We start from the raw sequence: 15,166 nt of genomic DNA, 5'->3' as shown, positions 1-15,166 counted from the left end.
GTGACCATTCTCGAAAGGGAACTTACTCGGTTTCTAACGTAACCTTGGTTCCCTGAGAGTAGGGAACGAGTATTACGTAGCTGGCCGCACTATAGTAACATGGCAAGTTTGTCGCTTCAATCGATTTAAACCTACTAAAATGGCGATTTCGGGCACTAATATAGACGTAGCCACGCCCATTTAGGTGCCTCGCCAACGGATGGAAAAAGAAAACTAAATCAATAATGAGAGTCAGATAACAAGCACATATAAATGTTTAAAAAAGAAAAAAATGTTATCTGTATGACCTGTAATTGCCCATTTTTAAGTGTTGCCAACAAAGATAATTAAATTTGATTACAAATTAAATAACTTTGTTTATCCTCCAAGACAGTGGGAAATTCACAGCAGCAGCACATAATATGTGTATTCAAAATTCAAAAACAGCAATTGCACCAAGCACATCTCAAACACAAGTTCAGTCACAGTGTACAACAAACCATGATAGATGTTGATGGTAGATGTTACAAAATGTAAAATGTTAAATGTAAAATAAAATAATGACACTAAGATTATGTAAACAGCTTTTAATTTAATATGTTATCACATCTCTCCAACACAGATCCATCACTCACAAACAGATGGACACTCATTAATATGACCTTGTTACATATCTTGTTGCTATAGAATGGTTGCGTAGTAACTATTAGCTTTTATTAAAGCATTTGTGTGTGTGTCTGTGAATTCAGCCGTAAGCATTTTCTCCTCATCTGATGATGTTAAGATCAGCGCCAGTATAATATTTTCATCCTAACCACGTGTAAGAGAAAGCTCTGTTTGAGTGTTTTAAATTTGACGGGAAGATAGTGAATATTTTCATGATATTGTCAAACTTTGGCTAATCATTTTCAGCCTTTAGATTTGGTTTCATAGTCCATCGCTGTCTCACAGAATCGCTGTCACTGAGTATGAGAGCGTTAAGACAGTCAACAACAGAGTACAGAATCTGATTTAACCTTGAGTATCAGTTTAATTATTTCCATAAATCAGTTCACATTATCTGTTTCGTGGTAAAAAAAACAAAAAAAACAGGATTATCTGTTAGTGTCATTTTTCCACTAGTTATTTTTTTCCATAATATATTGATTTAGTAAAAAATATATGTAGGCAAATATTGCTGTTTATTATTATATATTGTTATATTGGTGCATATGAATGATTAAATATGTTCCAAACAATGTAAAAAGGTCCCATTGTTCCTTAAATTAATACAATAAGTGTTCAAAATCAAAATTCTGAGCTATATGGAGATATACAGTGCTATGCATAAGTTTAGACACCCATGCTAAAGTTGACTAAAAAGAGGAATAAAAAATCATCTTTTGGAAATTGAACTTAATGCCTTAATTAAAAAAATTAGGAAAAATCCAACCTTTAAGGACACCAATTTTCTTTGTGGCAGATTTTTATTTTTAAAGGCCAGTTACTTCATGGATCCAGGATACTATGCATCCTGATAAAGTTCCCTTGGCCTTTGGAATTAAAATAGCCCCACATCATCACATAGCCTTCACCATACCTAGAGATTGGCATGGTTTTATTTCAGTTAGCCTAATGGCTGGTTTGATTTGCATTGAGAGATGATCTTATGGAAAGTACTCCATGCCAATCTCTAGGTATGGTGAAGGCTATGTGATGATGTGGGGCTATTTTAATTCCAAAGGCCAAGGGAACTTTATCAGGATGCATAGTATCCTGGATCCATGAAGTAACTGGCTTTTAAAAAAAAAAATCTGCCTGCCTCTATGGGAATTTAACATAGGGGTGTCCAGACTTATGCCAGGGCTCCAGACTGCGACCAAATGGTCGCATTTTGCGACCAAAATTTAAGAGTGTGCGACTGAATTTTACATCCAGTCGCACATGTGCGACCAGTCTTTCTTTTTTTTTTCACATTAAACGTGGAAGGGGCGCGTCAATGAATCCGGAATGTGTGGCAGGCCAATGAGTGTGAGAAGAATAGGGAATGGCCACTGTAACTGGCTAATGTGTGGAGGGGGAGGGTCCTAGAGATAATCGAGCGCGTGCGTAAACGTCCGTGGGAAGGAGATGGAGACAAATATCAATATCACAGACAGACACAGTCGGATGATGATTCAGAGTCAGAGGTTTTATTAGGTGATAAAGGCCCGAACTAGACCCCGAAGCCGCCGCCAGGCGCCGCCATTTGCGCCATTTAGAATTTCAGCCGCCGCCAGCCAATAATTTCGTAAGCCAAATTGAGCCGCCATCTGATAAAGTTTGCCTGAGCCGGCTAGAATTATTTGCATCAAATAATAATTCTATCACATAGAGACATACACACACGAAATATATAAACAATACACGAGATCTATTTTCCCACTGGATTCATAACAGCACAGTCTTGTGCTCGTTGCTACGATACACAGACTCACAGTGAATTGACGACCAATTCAAATTGCTCGTTTTCCGTACAGAAGAAGCGATGCATTTTTTTTCTCGCACTGAGGTGAAATGGCGGAAAGAAGCAAGCAAGGTAATTTTGATCTCACTTCTCACATACTTTCCTAATTCCTACTTATTATTTTTTTTAACTTAGGCCTACCCAGACTTTTGTTAAATCTTCAGGGCACGGTTGCACAAACACCTGAATCAAAGATTGATGTTATGAACCAAATATTCTGGAACGGAGAGATTTATAGCACTGAACGTGATATTACTGCAGTAACAAACCACCGTTTCCACATTGCTAATTCACGACGCATGCTTCAGTGTACATTGAAGTGAAATGTGCAAAACTTTGTCCAAAATAATACTGATAACAGTGTGTGTTTATATTAAGGCTAGACACGGCAGGCAAAAACATCGTTTTTTTTTTTTTTACTGGTCAATTTTGAGATTTTTGGATATTTGTCTTAAATAACATGTCTTCTTTCAGACTTGTGGTGACAAAAAGTCCGAAATACACATTTAGGTCTTTATTTTACTACACTTTGTCTGTTCGCGTCTGTAGATTTTTCCTAAATTCAACAAAAGTTTGCGTTCTTAATCAACATACTTCTCCGCGATCTCTGCCGTCGCTATTTGAAAATGTTTAGTAGCATACAGACTACAAAATAAATATGTACATACGTTGTGAAAGTAAAATCTAGTGTTTTCTTTATTACATTGTATTGCATTTTGTAGAAATATAGTGTAAGCCATGCATTGCTTGGAAATATTGAGATCTAGTAAATCAGTATAGACATCTGTAACGTTAGACATGAAGTGGCAGCTTCAGCCATTTGCAGCTATGAAAAGTTTGGCGGCTGCAGCAGCCATTTAGGTTTTGCCTGAGCCGGCTAGCCAGCCAATAACTTCATCAGCCAGCCATTATTCTCAAAACAAATGGCTTCGGGCTCTAGCCCGAACCCACCATTTTCAGGAAGACTGGCTACGAGAATTCAGCTGGTTGAGGTACTGTAAGGTGACGAACTCCATGAGCTGCGAATGTTGCAGTCGCTACCCCAGAACTGCGGGGAAAACGAAGTTTGCAGACACTGCAAGCATTTCACAGTTTAAACACAATACGCTAGTTAGACACAATCTCAGCCTCAAGCATAGAGTATGCCGTGACATGTTAATAAATCAAAACAAAATGAAAGTGGAAAAAAAACTGCGCTACACCGTTTAATAATTCGAACCAATAATAGACAGCGCAGAGCTTCTCTCGCCAGTCGCGGGCCGATCTCGATCATGCGAAACGGTTACATCGTGGAGATCCAGTGAAGAAATCCATTGAGTTCGCGACTGAATTAATAACATTGCTGCGAGATCCAGTGAGAAACAGTGAGAATTCTCTGTTATGAACCATATCAGATCAAACAGCGCTGACGTGGAAACCAGGAGAAACATGTGCCATGAACGAACAAGTTATAGAAGAAGGCTTTAGGTCCACAGATCAGCAACATTCACCTAGGATTTAATGTAGTAACACTTACTGTAACTATGGTATACTGTGGTCATAAAAGTAGCCTACACATCTTTTTCCAGCACTTCAAAGCTATAATATCATATTTAAATGTTATTGTTAATGTGTTGACCAAAACATTTTTTGTTCATCCTTTAAAGATTGTCCCTATTTATAAAATTAAAAGTTTCAAGAAGTAGGAAAAGTCACACTTATTTAAAAAAAAAAGAAAAAATATTAAATTACCATTGTAAACATAGCTGCAGAGGACGCTTATTGGCTATTTTCACTCCATAATATCTATTTTGTCACTCATTTTGCTTTTGAATTAATATTAAGACATTATGAATGATAATAATTAAAGTTAACTTTATCTATACACCTCAAATTAAGCTCAGTGCTTTGTCATCCCACAGTGCTACCAAACACTTTCTGTAGAACTTAGAGCCGCTGCCCTCAAATGTTAGTCTGGAGCCCTGTGAACTTAAAATAAAACTGCACATTGTAATTTATGTACGTTAAGTCTATTTATTATCAAAGCATTTGTCAGTAATACAGTTATTTTGGGGGAAAATGTGAATAATTGCATTGTAAGGTGATTTAAGGTGTGCCCCTAAATTTTCTGCTTGCGCTCCTAAAATTTTAAGTCAGGGGCTACAGCGCTCCTAATAAAAAAAGTTAGTCTGGAGCCCTGGGCACCCCTGTATTTTAAGGAAGAACATTTATTTATTTACGATACATTATTCATTCACAAAGAAAATTGGTGTCCTTAAAGGTTGGATTTTTCCTAATTTTTTTTAATTAAGGCATTAAGTTCAATTTCCAAAAGATGATTTTTTATTCCTCTTTTTAGTCAACTTTAGCATGGGTGTCTAAACTTATGCATAGCACTGTATTGTAGTAAACTATATCATCCACGTCCTAGAGATGATCAGGGCCAGTACAATGTGTGTGCAAATGTATCGACGTGTTTATAAGCGAACGTGATGTTTTCCCAGAAACGGCCCCATCAAGCTGAAGAGAACGAGTTAAACAGACAACTAGATGGAAAGGAGAAAAATAAGAATAAGAGAAAGAAAAAAACTCTGCCTCTAAACAATTTTAACATAAGATCTATTTTGTGTTCTTGTCCATCCAGCCATCTGCTGAGCTCCTGACGCCGTTGGCAGCCATTTGTCATTTATGCAAAAACAAAGTGCTTATTAATACACACGTTTCTACACAAAATACACACACCTGTGTCATGATCATGAGACACATACATATATTGGAATATCTACAATAAATAGTTTAGGACAAAATCACTGGAATGAAATCAGCTCCAAAAAATCATCCTCACTTTTGTACATTTTAAGTAGACTTGCCACAATTAGCATAATATCCCTTTTTGAAACCGGTTATACTTATATCGGTTAAACTGTATTAGTATTATTGCATGCAGGTGGTGCTATGAAATTCTACACAATAACATGGGCAGTCAAATTCTAAAGGGTGAATTTTGTTTATTATTTATTTTAACTAAAAATGAAAAGGACATGAAATTATTAATTTACATTCTTGAATTATTATTTCATTGAGTTCAACTGGGTGTCAGTCAGATTTATTAAAGCTCCTGCGATGTGTTATCAAGTCTTCACACAATGATGAAACAAAGATCTGTTTATATTTCACTGTTTTTGTAACTGCAAAAATGAATAGTTGAAAAAATGTGAGATGTTATGCAAACATTTGATATTTTGAATTATCTGATCTATAATCTATCCTGATTTATGCATAAACTGTGCATAAAATGTTATGGGGTCAACAAAACTCACAAACACAGTCTGCTTAAATATACAAACATGCAAAACTGTCCATTATGCTGCTTGATACTTCAAACTGGTATTTCTTATGTATTTTTTTATATATGTGACTCTGGATCACAAAACCAGTCACATTTCGCTCGGGTATATTTGTGGCAATAGCCAGTAACACATTGTATGGGTCAAAATTATCGATTTTTCTTTTATGCCAAAAATCATTAGGATATTAAATAAAGATCATGTTCCATGAAGATATGTTGTAAATTTCCTACCGTAAATATATAAAACATTTATTTTTGTGAGTGAATGCAGCATAATCGCAAACATAAATGGACAACTTCAAAGGCGATTTTCTCAATGTTTCGATTTTTTTTGCACCCTCAGATTCCAGATTTTCTAATCTCGGCCAAATATTGTCCTATCCTATGGAAAGCTTATTTATTCAACTTTCAGATCATGTGTAAATCTCAATTTCAAAAAAATTACCCATGTGACTGGTTTTGTGGTCCATGGTCACATATTGTCATAATTGTAATGGTTCAAATGGTTTTGCAACTGCATGTGCGCTAACTGGGTATGTACTTTACATGAAATGCATTTAACTATAAACAGCACGGATAGTGATTGTTGGTAGAAGAAAGAGGGGAAAAGGAGTAATTTACGTCTTGCTTCCGTATCCAGCTGCTGTTTTTTCCGCTGCCCTCTGAGCCCAGCGAGGAAGTGAAACCACAGTAACAGCAGGAAGGCTGGCCACTCACAGCTGCGTCTCCATGGCAACCATACTTTTTCCAGTTGCAGTGAACAGACAGAGTGGCGAGGGACGGGAGGAAGAGTGGCGCGCTGTGTTTATGGACAGAGGATATCCTCCTCCTCTTTTGTCACTATGGGATACAGTGTTCGTTTTCCGTATTTGACCTTTGACCTCTTTGAGTAATGCAAGCCCCATGTGCATGCATGCGTTCAGCATGCAGTGAATAAATTCTGCTTCGTCCTACAGTCTGGCATCACGCCGATGCAGAGCACAGGAATGCGATGAATGGCAGATGTGTGATGCATAGAGATGTCAGAGAGCGAGGACGAGACATGGATGTGTGCGGGTCATGACTCAGGATTTCTGATTGCAAACAGTCTGGAACATACGTGGAATATTTTAGATGAATAAATCAGAGTAGGGCTGTACACTTAATCAAATGGCGAAATGGACTAGTGTCTGTAAATATTAAATACTGCTATTGAAGTCTGCATGTTGTCTCAGTTTGGTCTACTACACAAACTCAAGCATGTGTGACAGTCATGGTGTTTTCAGTCTCAATGAGGACATGAACACATGAACTTCATCTCCAGAGCTGCTCTGAGTCATTAATTCACCATTTCATTAAGAAAACTATCATCAGACACACACAGATACTCAAAGCTCTTCACTACAGCCCACCAACATTTTTTAAATAAATACATTAAATAAATGAGTACTATTAAAGTAGTAGTAGTAGTAGTACTAATACTGGTAGTAATAATAATAATAAAACAATACAATTACTATCTTTTTTGAGGAATATAATTTTTTTCTCCCATGTTTTAGTTTAATCTGTTGTGCAGCATTTTTTTAACAAAAGGAATTGTTCCATTTCAATTGATTGCATTTTAATGTTTTATGCCTTCATTTGATTACCAGCATTTTTGATAATACATTTGTAAATCATAAATACAGAAATAAAATTAAACATTTCAAGGGACCTTCTCATTGTAAACATTGGAATAAATGTAAGGTTTATGAATTCAAATAATTAGACATGTGTTTTATAACTTAAGTCTAATTAAACTATTAAAATGGAAACCATAAAAAAAAAATTAATGGTGGACATTTTTTAATTTGGGGAATATGAAAAGGTATTTGACATCCCAAACTAATCGAAATTTTCTAAATTATATTTGCTCTTCCCCTCAGTACCTTAAAGGGATGGTTCGGAGTAAAATCATCCTAGGGTCCTTTTCACCATGACCTCGAGTCAAATAAATAAAAACACTGAACTGACTTCTGCTGAACAATTAACTGTTTGCATCATTGAATAATTTTCCTGTTATCACTATAAAGCTTCTTTGAAACAAAGCTACCAGCCCTCTGGTTACAATGGCAGCAAAGGCACAACAGCATTTGCCCAGACTTCACCACTATCAAAGTTATTGACCCATCAAGACTTTAATCTGAGACTGCATCCGGACGCTTGTTCAATAGCTAAGGCATTGCAAGTATAACGTATATTTAACTAACTAAACAGAGTTTAGTATAAGCTTTTATAACCCCTTGTTATCAAGTTGTTGATGGCTCTGTTCAGGTGTTTAACTGACTCATACGCTTCATTCCCCTGTTTCTGTTTCATTCATTTACTTTCACTTTCCATTTTACCCATGTATGTGTGATTTGTGTGTATGTGTTTGTTTAGACTACTTATGTTGGTTTTGTAAAATAAAACTTCTGTGCACATTCACAGTGTTAATTCTGTGGTCACTGCTTGCAAAACAAAGCCCATTTAACACAGCTACATGTTATGAGTAGCACTACTCAGTAAGAAAGAGTTGGCCACGAAAAATATCCCTTTCTGACAGTGTATAGATGATTAATACTGAGTGTTCACTGGACAAACAGGTTAATTGATTGAATATGAATTATGCTACATCAAGATAATTTTTTTAACTAATCCAAACATTTTAAATAAATTATAATTAGTTATAATATTATTTATTATTCATATTTCCCTTAAGCTAATTTGCTGCTACAAGTTTTAATGAGCCCACTTCTCTTCTGTGCCCTCGGGAGGCCGGTATGCCAACTCCACAACCTCTGGTGTTTCGTGGGGCAGCGGTTTTCAGTGAGCTTTTGGCCCAGTCTTCATCCCCGGAAATATTGCACAACTGGGAGGCTCACACCCTCCAAGAAGGGTGTTGGAGAAGTATGTTCGGTTGTACCCTGCAGGCAAGCAGGTCTTTCGAGACTGACCTCTGGTGTAGGCTGGTCTCTTTTTTAGACTATTTGGCAGCATGACAATTTCTGCCAAATGTGACTCTGTGGGTTTTGCAAATTATAGAAGCAGAGTGTTGCTACTCGAGGCCCTCCTCAGAGAGACAGAGGGTCAAGGTGGCACTCGTACGTAGCATGGCAACTTCTGCCAAATATGTCTCCGTGGGTCCTGCAAATTTGGAGTACTGTCCAAAGTGGTCAGTGCAGAGCAGGCCCAGGTGTTAGAGCAGGACGTAACAGCGTTGCGCGTTGTTCCCTCAAAAGGGAATGTCTTTGTTACAACTGTAACCCTGGTTACCCAAGAAAGTAACGAGACACCGTATCACTTTGTCATACTTTCTACATGCCTGAGAGCAACTTATTTCAGCACTATCTGACAATGTTTGGTCCTGGAGTCATTTATAACTTCCGGGTGCACTGTCATCTGTCACAGGACTACGTTTCGCCAATGAGATTGGAGTGATTTCACACCTGCTTCAGATGCAGTCACACAGAAGCATTCCCATAGTGTCAAAATTCTGACACAGAATCTAGTTACCTTGTCACGGAACCAGGGTTACCGTCGTAACCAAGACGACTAGTATCAATGTTGAAAACTGTTGAGCTGCTTCATATTTTTGTGGAAACTGTGAACTGTGCTTTTATTTTTAGGATTATTTGATACATATAAATAAATAGAAAGTTCAATAGAACAGCATTTATTTGAAACTGAAAACTGTTTATTTGAAAACAATTTACTGTCCTTGCTGAATAAAGGTATTAATTTCTTAAAAAAATAAAAATAAAAAAAATAAAGAAAAATTTATCCCAAACATTTGAAATTGTAGTGTCATCTGCAGTAATGTTAACTTGCTATTGATTCAAGACTTTTCAAAATGATTCCAGAAGAAGAAAATAATTTAAAATAATACTGAAATATTAATCCTGATTTCCCTTTATAATTAAAATTATGCATGCTATCATTGACTTTCACCTTGAAGTAATGATCTTTTAAAGACAGTAAACCTTTGTAGACTACTGTTGTCTACTTCAACAATTAGAATTAATTTATCACAAGAAAATACCATATCTAATAACCATTATTGTTGCATTGTTATCTGAAACCCTAAATCTGAGATTACTGGGGTCTTTTCCCTCACAAGAAACATCTGAGAAACTGAATTTCTCTCCATTCAGTCTTATTGGTGTCTAAGAGAAACAACAGATTTATTAAAGAGATCTCATTGGTGGGGGTGGGGGTGGGGTAGGGCTAAAACTTCTGCTTGTTGCTAGGTTACAGTCTCCAGGCTGAAAGGCAAGCGGGAATGGTTGTTATGGGGACATCAGCCATGTGGAGGGTGAATGAATTTTGGACACACACACACTCACACACACTCACGGATCTCTGTCCTTGAAGAACATGTCATCGCCGGCTAAAGGTAGCGTCGCCATGACGATACGTGAAAAGCGGCTGCAAAAAAAAAGACACTGGGAATGTGTGAGATGAATGAGAGAGTAAGACACCATATTTTAAATTTAGTTTTTATTTTTATATTTTCTGTTTTAATTGTCAAAAAGTTTGTTATTTTGTTGTGTAATGTCATTTTTATAAATTTTTTTTTTTTTTTTTTCAGTTTTAGTTATTTTAGTTCATAAAGTTAAACTAAATCAAAGTGAGAAATGTTGCCTTGGCAACTAGCAAAAATTAAATGTTTAAGCTTTTTATATATTATTTTAGTTAAAATGTATTTTATTTCAAGTAATGAAGATTGTTTTAAGGTTTTAGTTTGGGCACAACAAAGTACATAACTATAATAACTAGTGTAAACAGCTTCTAGATGTTGCATCGTGATGCGACACGTCAACGGTCGCGTCCGGTGTACACGTTGTAAGTGTGTGTGTGGTCCTGGTAAATCATACGTTCTGGGGACCATGTCCATGTGTGTGTGTGTGTGTGTGTGTGTGTGTGTGTGTGTGTGTGTGTGTGTGTGTGTGTGTGCGCGCGCATGTGGATTGGGGCCTTGTGGAGGGGTGTTAAGAGTTTAGTCACGGAGAGGAGACAAAACACATGTGAAGAAACTGCCCAGACACACATAGGATCCTCACACTCTGTGCATAGACAGCCTCTGTTTAACACAGAGACACACGCACACACACACACACACACACACACACACACACACACACACACACACACACACACACACACACACACACAATAAATAATACCAGACAAAAACAGGCTGTGTGTGTGTGTGTGTGTGTGTGTGTGTGTGTGTGTGTGTGTGTGTGTGTGTGTGTGTGTGTGTGTGTGTGTGTGTGTGTGTGTGTGTGTGTGTGTGTGTGTGTGTGTGTGTGTGTGTGTGTGTGATGGTAGTGATATGCTGTTCTTAGAGGACAGACAATGAGTTCAAATGTGTGTGTGTGTGTGTCAGACAAAAGGAAAACAAATGACTTGCAGGTTTTATACCGTGAATTATGTGACGCATTAATGTGAACTCTGTAACTACGAGTTTACAACATACAACATTGAGACTTCTCTCAAAAGTGATTATTCTTATAAAAACAAAAATGTCAGATTTGAACAGTTACATTTATTTATTTTATCTGAACCAATACTGCACTTGTCTGATTTTTTCGAGTGAACAGTCTTAACAAATATTATCTCTTATTCTCCTAGTTAAATGCTGGAGAGAGCTCATGCTTCACTTTTTTATTAAATTTGTATGATGTAATTCAAATGAAGCCTAACCCCTGCAACAGACTTACTGAATTTCATCATCAATGTCTGGAGGGGCGAAATATTAATACGGGAGGGAGTAAACACAATCTCAACCACCGCTTCATTCCTTTTTTAATCAAGCAAATTCTCCTTTATTCCCAGATTGACCCTTTAGAACCTGAAGCTAAAAAAGGTCTGCAAGTATGCAAGCATATACACGCACGGACACATATACACATGCACACACCACATGCGAAAGAGTCTTCCTCAGCCTCCTCCCAAATCTCATGAAATATCATCCCAATCGCATCTTGTGCTGTGTAATTCTTCTTCGCCATGTTTTTGTTCATTTCTTTTATTATTTTATGCAAAGCAAGACTCTCTAACCTGCCATGCTCCGTATCTCTCCGTTCAAATCTTTCCTTTCCACTTTCCCAAAAAGCTGCAATCATTTGCTGATGGAAAGCAAGAAAATACCATAAATCACATGTTGTCTCCTGTCAGGAGCAATTCAAATTGTTTTAATAGTGCAAACGGTTGAAGTTAAGGTAACATGAATATAGCTTGGTTTGATATGTCTGCGACAACACAGTTGGTTTAATAGGGTTAATGCAGAAAAAATGCCAGGTGGGAGCGGAGCTTGCTCACTGTAAAGCGGTCACAATGAGAGCAACCAGCTTTGATATGGCGGAACACACTTCCTGATTGCTTTGCTAGACATATTTTTTTACTCCTAGCTACAAACAAACAGAAAGTTCACACACTCAGCTTTACACACAAATGGCTTCCTTAAAGGTGCTCTAAGCGATGTCACGCGTTGTTTAGGCTGAAACATTTTTGGTCACATATAGCAAACATCTCCTCACTATCCGCTAGCTGCCTGTCCCCTGAACACAAAAAAAACACTTGAACAAAAAAACTGTAAAAAACGCGGTAGACAGCCCAGGCTCCACAAACGGCAACAAAAACAAACTGGGCCAACCTGCACCATGAAACATAACAAACAGTATTCCAGCCAATAACCGACAAGAATGATTTGGGGGTGGGGGGGGGGGGTTGGGGGTTGGGGGACACATGAAGGGGGGTGTGGAGTGGAGGAGATAGTAGCATGAAGAGGGAAGTTAGCTAGAGGAGAGATGTCCTAGACAATGACAACTACTAACGTTAGAATTATATTCTCTTGAATTTTGATATGGCCGACGCACAACGTATGAACAAATAGCAAAGAAGAGGAAAAAGGAGAAGGAACACGCGAAGTCCCGAATTTACATCGGAAAAGCCTGTTTCAGGAAGCATGGAAGGGAGGGGGAGGGGATGGGATGAGGAGGAGGGAGGGTTGAGCTAGCCTCCGTTTTGTTTGACAATACTTCGAACGTCAACAAAAAGGGACGTCACCCAACATCGCTTAGAGCACCTTTAAGACAAAGCTCATGATGTCACCTGACAACAGTAGCCAATTAAGATTGGAATATATTTTACATATAATTTGGCATTATTACAAAGTGCACTTAAGAGTGTTAAGAATGAACTATTCATTAATAATTAAGTCTTTAAATATTACTATCTTTATGCACACTTAAGTTGCCTTTTATTTCATGGATATCTCATCTTATCTACAGTTTTTTTTTTTTTTTATAAATATACTTTGAATATTTGAAGTACACAAGTGCACATTTAATAGAATTAAGCACTCTTCTCCTGGTGAGTTTTTTATTTATTTATTTATTGGCAAACATCAGTTACATTGCCACAAAAACCTAGCTTAGATCACAGGCATCGGCTCATTCAAAGCTCTGCTTCTGATGAGTCATCGAACAGATGTCTTCTTTATTTTCCACATTTTATTTTAAGAAAAGTAAATTGTGGCTGCTGGTTTCATAAGGAAAGCAGAAATAAATAAACTTACCGTATATCCTTAGCTGCGGTTGTTTAATGAATGTCATTATGTCTTGTGTTATTTTGTGAAGTATAAATGGCTCGAATTCATCGAGCCATTTCTGTCCATGTGACAGAGAGAGATACGGCATATTTGAGGAGAAAGCTTTTACTTCATTAACACTGAAAATATCACCGCCTCAGGGAGAACAAGACAGACGTTCGCTCGATGTGTATGGGAGAGAGAAAGAGAGTTCAAAAGACAAAGAAATGAGAAACTAGTGCCAGTGAATGTGTGTGTGCAGCAATTACACACCCTGGGTTATAAAGGCACATTATAAATAAGGGCACATTTGCATCTCCTTTCAGACAGTGAGATCATCTCATCTCAGGTATCCAGTAAGCACGCAAATAACATGTTACTTCAACAGAAGTAGGAATGGTTTAAGATGGTCGACTAATTATGCAACAACTAATTAATCGATTAGTCGGGACTAGTTTTTCTAATATTTTGTGTTTGTTTGTTCTACAAAAAAACACACCTGACCACACAGAATAGCTTCTCTAAAAAACAAGTGTGCTTAATTGTATTGAATGTGAACTTGCTTAAGTTCAAATCTTAAAAGTATATTTTAAAAACTACATTTGCAGATTATATCATATTAATGAAATAAAATACCATTTAAGTGCACTTCAAAGGGATAGTTCACCCAAAAATGAAATACTCGGGGCCCATCAACTGTTTGGTTACTGACTTAAAAATGTATTATTTTGTGTTAAGCAGAAGAAAGAAATCAATACAGGTTTGGAACAACTTGAGGGTGAGTACATTATTTTCATTTTTGGGTGAACTATCCCTTTAAAGAGAGTATACGTTCATGACTATGTTTATTACTTTTAAAAGTGCACTTAATAGTCAAATAAAAAGCTTTACTTCAACATACATTTTAAATCATAATGTTTTAATTATCTTTGCTTTACAGAAGTACACGTTTGAAGTATTCCATCAAGATGATTCTTAATCCTCTGTTCCCTTTCGAAAGGGAACTCGCACTGCGTCGAATGACGCTTTGGGGAACGCCTCAGGCGTGACAGGTGTCTGAAATCACAATCAAATCACGGCAATCATATTGACCGGCGACAGCCCGTGAATCATTAATGTGAATGATTAACGTGCGACCTGGAAGTATATAAGGGCGCCTTGCAAACATGACAATCATCTTTTCATCTTCAGGGACTGTTCTGTCTGCAAAGCGCAAGGGAAATTACGAAAGAGAAAATGAAATGCACAGAGAAGAAGCTTTCAGTAGTGTGCGGACCCGTGCCAAAATGATATCTGACGCCGGGTGACACACACGAGCTGTGTGTTTTTTGTCTGGGTGAAGAGCACGCACAGGCAGTTCTCGAGGGAGCTGCCTGTACAAACTGTGAGCGTTTTTCCTTGAGAACGCTCCGCTCTCGTCTAGCCCTCTTCTCGAGCGAAGAGGGCTCAGCATCTGGACCTCGTGGTTCGGGTCCCGCTCGTGCTGAGGCAGAGCGGCGACGTGCATCACGGGGTTCTCAGATGGGGCTCGCCGATCACCTTGAGAAAAGAAATCTCTCATACAATTCGGCGGCTGACGAGGGTGAGCTGTAAGTGGAGGATTTCTCTCCTCCTTCTAGCCCAGCAGAGAGTGCTCTTCAGGATGGGCAAGAGATGGCTGATGAGGTTGTTGATATTCCTGAAACCTCTCAGCCACTCTGCCCTGTGTATGCAGAGCTGGTGGATATTATGGATCGCACTGCGTGCAGACTGTGATTGCCTTGGCAGCGCGAGAGGGGAG

The 15,166-nt window shown here is 37.9% G+C and overlaps 1 protein-coding gene across 2 annotated transcripts in view; it reads right to left on the bottom strand.

Annotated features, from left to right (window-relative positions):
- The window catches only part of pea15 (proliferation and apoptosis adaptor protein 15), a 74,133-nt gene that overhangs the window by 33,325 nt on the left and 25,642 nt on the right, over positions 1 to 15,166 (bottom strand). The window lies entirely within an intron of this gene.

Source organism: Leuciscus leuciscus, assembly GCF_965113295.1.
Source record: "Leuciscus leuciscus genome assembly, chromosome: 2".
NCBI lineage: Eukaryota > Metazoa > Chordata > Actinopteri > Cypriniformes > Leuciscidae > Leuciscus > Leuciscus leuciscus.
The sequence above is the reverse complement of the archived record's forward strand: the minus strand, read 5'-3'. Positions and strand labels throughout refer to the sequence as shown.